Here is a 6,853-nt window from a genome sequence, read left to right on the forward strand (position 1 = left end):
TTGAGAGAAATTCCTCCAAGAACTCAACACCATCGTTCTTCTTTACACCGCGGGGTATATCCCTGACAGGCGGCGTGGCTGGTCTTCGGCGGGGAGGTTCTCCGGCGCGGGGTGACGTGGCACGCTGCCATTGGGTGGAGAGAGGTGGCCGGCGGACGCGTCCGGTGCGAGGAAGAGGAAGGCTAGGGTTAGACCGCGAATTTCGGAGGGGATCACATATTTATAGATAGAGGGAGCTAGGAGAGTCCAAATGAGGTGCGGTTTTTGGCCACGCAATCGTGATCGAACGACCGAGATGATGGAGGGGGTTTTGGTGGGGTTTGGGCCACTTTGGAGAGGTGTTAGGCTGCAACACACACGAGGCCTTTTCGGTTCCTCGGTTAACCGTTGGAGTATCAAACGAAGTCCAAATGGCACGAAACTTGGCAGGTGGTCTACCGGTAGTAAACCAAGGCCGCATGGCAAGTCTCGGTCCAATCCGAAAACGTTTAACACCTACACACGAAAAGAGGTAGAAAGGGACACCGGAGGACATAGGAGCGCCGGATTGCAAAACGGACAACGGGGAAAATGCTTGGATGCATAAGACGAACAAGTATGCAAATGAAATGCACATGATGGCATGATATGAGATGCATGACACGCAAGCAATGACAAGGCAACAACAGCGAAAAACTGGAAGACACCTGGCACATCGGTCTCGGTGCGTTACAACACTCCACCACTACGTGAGGATCTCGTCCTGAGATCTAGAATGGCACCGGAGGGAAAATGGAAGAGAAAGAGAAGAGGTAAAACTAAGTTGCTCCTTTGACAAATGAGTGAAACCAAAGAACCTTGAAAAGGTTAAGCCAATTTGAAAGAAAGAATACAACTAAGATGAATAAAGTTGAAAACCTTCGTTAGAAATGAGGAACGAGGAACATCACGAGAACCTTGTAGGTTGAAAGACATGAGAAAAGGGTTGCAATGGACAAGAAGTACATCCAAGCACTCCGGTAGAAACGAGATGTACAAAGAACGATAAGGATCAATTACGATAACACTCTGGTTAAATGGATAGGCACGAAAAGAAGACGATCCTCACAACTTGAGATGATGAGAGAAGAGAGAAACATCACAATGCCACCGGAAGAAAAGAAAGAATGGATGGAATGAATGGAAGGAAACAAGATCTTGTAAGATCACGCTGACAACAAATGCTAGAGCGGAGTTGTTGGATTATCAACAACGAAAGGATAAGCTTGATGTGGGCTTATAGAAAACATCTCAGCATATGAGGTGACAACCTGCCACTAACGGAAACGATAGATTGGATTTAAATCAACAAGGAGCCGAGAAACTTATTCACCGGAAGGATAAAACAAGAACTTGGATCCTTTATAAGCACCATAAATAGCAACAATCCTTAGGGAAGGCTTTAGGTGAAACAAGACACAAGATAACTCCAACGAAGAGATTGATGGATTTAAAATACCTCATTCTTGATAACTTGTGAAACATGAACCGTGGAGGGAAAATCATCAAGAATGACATAACACCATATGAAATGATACGGTAGAAAGGATTGCACTCCGGATTGCAAGATGAAGAATGCTTGAGCTCCTCTGAAAAGAATCTTGATGAACACTTCGAGAAGGAATTAAATCCTTGATGAACCATCATGTAGAACCTTCATGAAGAACTCCGGTAAACAAAAGAATGATCAAACAGAAGGAAAGAGAACTTGAAAACACAAGGTGAATCCTTGTACCGATTTAAATGAATCTCCGTGGTGAAATAATCGAAAAAGGTTGGAACTCCGGGAAAAAAGAGAAGATGAAACAATTAAAATCAAGAATTTGATGAGCCTCCGGAATAGGGAATTGAATTTACTCGATGAAACAAAAATAAGAATTACATTATGCTTATCCTTCACCAATTTAAATTTATGACAGACAACGGATTTGATATACTACTTATTCTCGTAGAAAGGATTAAGATAGATATAGCATCAACTTGGGAAGGTCTTCAATGAACCGTCGGTAGGATTGGAACAACGAATGAATTGATATGACAACAGCGGAAGAGAATCCTGGAAGAACCACCGTAAGAATTGAACAACGAATGAAGTAAAAGGATGAATCACCAGTAAGAATTAGCAAATGAGCGAAGATACGTGAGAGAGTTTAGATACAAAAGAACGAAGAGATCATGAACTGATTAGAGGATATTTGATCGATGCACCGGTAAGATTGGAGGATGATAACTGAAAGCCGAGAATGAATAAATCTGAAATGATGGACTCCGGATAATCAAGCTGAGAAGACTCTTGAATTGCTTCGGATGGGTGAAAAGAATTCTCACAATCCAAAAACAACTATGAGAGGATGGCAACAAGCTAGAATGACGAATGTTGAAGAGAACAGATAAGATATGGAGGGAAAACTCTTCTTCGGTCTTCAAAATCTGAGAATGACGACGAGAAACACCACCGTGAAATGTTGAGATACTCTGGAATGACGAATTTAAAGGTTGATCCAACAGTGAAAAGAATTTGACAGATCTTGGAGAAAGGCATTAGACTGACGACAATTCATTCTTACGTCAAACTTTAGAAGATTTGAGAATAACTCCGGGAGAATAAGAAGAGTTAGGTAAGATCCTGGAAAAATACCTGTGGGTTAGGGCCCACTCAAAATAAAAACACCATTGAACGATTTGAAGGAGAGATTGCACCGGTTGAATTAAAGGCTTGAATGAGATAACATCCTCGAAAGATCTTGAACGAAAGTAGAGTGGAAACACGAATCTTTGAGATATCTTGAGCACTCCGAAACAATTGAATAGCGAGAAATGAATGAATATGAGGTGCAACGGCAAGAGAAGACATTTGGAACGAGGAAAAAGGGTATGATCAATAAAGCTTGAATTGAATTCACCGGACAAGAAAGAAAATGAATAATGATAACTTGAAGCTCCGTTGGAATCTTCATGAGAAATCATCGGATAAGAGATTGACGGAAAAGAATGGAGAGACTTCTCATCAATAACATGATAGTTGAATAAGAATTCTGAGTCCGTCAAGAAAACAAGGGTGGGATGGAGGGAAAACAAAGCAACTTGAAATGGATGAAGCAAACAACGTTGAGAGAGCTTAGATTGAATCTTGCGGATGTTGAAAATGGGCGGATCCGCTTGAAGAGAAGCACACCGGTTGAAAAGGATTGGCAAGACAATCTTGATGATCGAGAAGGATTAGTATTCACATCGGAGTATGAGAACACCGTTTAGGGAAGATATTGGATCAACACTTGACATTAAAGCAACTCGAATACGACCACTCAAAACAAAACCAAGGATTGGCTTGCAAAATAAGCCGGAACAAACATATGATAGAGATTTCGTCCGAAGTTTTCGTGGTGGGACCTACACGGGCTCGATCGTACAGCACCATCATGTACAAGGCAGTGCACATGACATACGAAGCGTCCCCGAGTCAGCATAGCCAAGGACTCTTTAAAACACAACGAGACCACTGTAAAACCAACCGTCGATAGGCGGACCACTAGGCGTCGAACCCCAATTTCATATCATACATCTGTCGGTAAGATATCCTAAGAGCTACTTGAATTCCCACTTAAAAACTCCCGAAACTTTCCGGTAATGCAACCAGGTGTTGGGGATACAGGGGAAACATAATATCTCACCCAAAACTAACAAATCCTACATCCAGCTGTATCCATCCTTCAACACATAACCAAGAAACTTCGGAAATCGTTTACCTCAACCTTCGAAAAGCATTCGTTATACGAGTTATGGCAATACTCCCTAACTCCCGCCCCAGTACTGGGTGGCGTCGAGGTTATCTCACCAACAACTGCATAAAAGAGATTTTCGATGTCGGCGAAACTTAGGTATTCCAGAACTGCAACGATAAAATTTTGACGACAACACCTCGGAGCTCAACTCCCCGGGACACTGCCACAACCCCTAAATGTCAGGAGGCACCAAGAACAATGTTCTCATCACAAAACCATCCGAACTATTCCAAGATACCCGCGTGATCCTAAATTTTTTTAGTGAAATTTGAGAAGAGAAGAGTCAAAACTCTACGTCAGGATGCCTCACCAGAGCGACGAAGGGACTGAGGAGTAAAAAGAAGTCCTACTCTCCGATATATATAATCCTAAATGACTCAAAACATTTTTCTAGACTCAACAACGCTAGCGATTCGATCAAGCAGGGGGCTCCTAAGGTCGGGGAAGGCTCTGATTACCAACTTGTAACGCCCTCGATGCGGCTATATCTTCCACCTGTCGAAGCATGACTTAGAGGCATAACCGCATTGAAAGCAATGTCGCAAGTGAGGTAATCTTCACACAACCCATGTAATACATAAGGGAAACAGATACATAGTTGGCTCATAATCGCCACTTCACACAATACATGAATAAAGCATTACATCATCCAGATACAATCAAGGTCCAACTAGAGAACCAAAATAAAAGAAGACTACCCCAAAAGCTACACAGATCCCCGATCATCCCAACTGGGCTCCACTACTGATCGACTGAAACGAAACAACACAATGGACAAGATCTTCATCGAGCTCCTCCTGAGCTCGGTTGCGTCACCTGCACGGTTTCATCGGCACCTGCAAACTGGTTTTGGAAGTATCTGTGAGTCACGGGGACTCAGCAATCTCACACCCTCACGATCAAGACTATTTAAGCTTATATGAAGGGTAAAAGGTATGAGGTGGAGCTGCAGCAAGCGACTAGCATATTTGGTTGCTAACATACGGAAAAGAGAGCAAGAAGAGAAGGCAAAAGCACGGTCGAGAAACTATGATCAAGAAGTGATCCTAGAACAACCTACGTCAAGCATTACTCCAACAACGTGTTCACTTCCTGGACTCCGTCGAGAAGAGACCATCATGGTTACACACGCGGTTGGTGCGTTTTAATTAAGTTAAGTTTCAGGTTTTCTATAACCGGACATTAACAAATTCCCATCTGCTCATAACCGCGGGCACGGCTTTTGAAAGTTCAAATCCCTGCAGGGGTGTCCCAACTTAGCCCATCACAAGCTCTCACGGTCAACGAAGGATATTCCTTCTCCCAAGACAGTCCGACCAGACTCGACATCCCGGTTACAAGACATCCTCGACAATGGTAAAACAAGTCCAGCAAGACCACCTGCTGTGCCGACAAATCCCGATAGGAGCTGCACATATCTCGTTCTCAGGGCACACCGGATAAGCTAAGCGTATGGGAGCCAACGTAACCCAAGTTGCCAAGGGATGGCCCCGCATGGTGCTCTGGGTTGGACCAACACTTAGACAAGCACTGGCCCGGGAGTTTAAAATAAAGATGACCCTTGGGCTGGCCTAACCCAAGGGAAAAAGAGGCTAGGTGGCGAATGATAAAACCAATGTTGGGCCTTGCTGGAGGAGTTTTATTCAAGACGAACTGTCAAGGGGTTCCCATTATAACCCAACCGTGTAAGGAACGCAAAATCCGTGAACATAACACCGATATGATAGAAACTAGGGCGGCAAGAGTGGAACAAAACACCAGGCATAAGGCCGAGCCTTCCACCCTTTACCAAGTATAAATATGCATTAATTAAATAAGAGATATTGTGATATCCCAACAAAATATCCATGTTCCAACAAGGAACAAACTCCAATCTTCACCTGCAACTAACAACGCTATAAGAGGGGCTGAGCAAAGCGGTAACATAGCCAAACAACAGTTTGCTAGGACATGGTGGGTTAGAGGCTTGGCTTAACAATATGGGAGGCATGATAAGCAAGTTGTAGGTATCGCAACATAGGCATAGCAAAAGAGCGAGCAACTAGCAAGCAAAGATAGAAGTGATTTCGAGGGTATGGTCATCTTGCGTGAGATCCCGCAAGGAAGAAGAACGAGTCCATGAAGAAGACGCACGGACGAAGTCGAACGGATCCTCACAAACGCGATGTTACCGGAACCAACCCAAAGAAGCAACACCAGAAAGAAGCACACAACATAGTAAACAACCACCATATGAACATGGCATGATATGCGGGATGCGGTATGCGGTGCATATGCATGATTTCAAAAGGAATGATTGAACCTGGCCTCAACTTGGAAAACCAAGAGTTCCACTGGAAAGTGGAGTTGATTTCGGTCGAAATCGATATAAAGATCACCGGAATCGGATGCACGGTTTGGAAATGGCAAGCAAAACAAATATGGCACCGGTCTGCGATAAACAACAAGTAGCCTTCTAAATGCATCAAGATAAATATGCTACAGCACTCAAACATAGCAACAAATTACATGTCAGGGATCCACTCATGATGCTTGACAAATGATGAACACTGAGCTACGGCTAATTCACACAATAGCAGGTTCAAACAAGCATGGAAAAAGTGCAAAAGATAACAGGTTTCAGACTTAGAGAAAATAACACAAGTCAGGAATTTCGTTGGGGAACGTACTAATTTCAAAAAAATTCCTACGCACACGCAAGATCATGGTGATACATAGCAACGAGTGGGGAGAGTGTTTTCTACGTACCCTTGTAGACCATTAGCGGAAGCGTTATATCAACGCGGTTGATGTAGTCGTACGTCTTCATGTCCGACCGATCCAAGTACCGAAAGCACGGCACCTCCGAGTTCTGCATACGTTCGGCTCGGTGACGTCCTCGCCTTCTCAATCTAGCAAGAGGGGCGAAGTAGTAGATGAGTTCCGGCAGCACGACGGCGTGGTGACGATGTTGGTGAAGAACAATCTCCGCAGGGCTTCGCCTAAGCACTACGAAAACTATGACGGAGGATAAACTAGAGGGGACGGGGTTGCCGGCACATGGCTTGGTGTTT

This window comes from Triticum dicoccoides, chromosome 4A (assembly GCF_002162155.2).
Source record: "Triticum dicoccoides isolate Atlit2015 ecotype Zavitan chromosome 4A, WEW_v2.0, whole genome shotgun sequence".
Lineage (NCBI taxonomy): Eukaryota > Viridiplantae > Streptophyta > Magnoliopsida > Poales > Poaceae > Triticum > Triticum dicoccoides.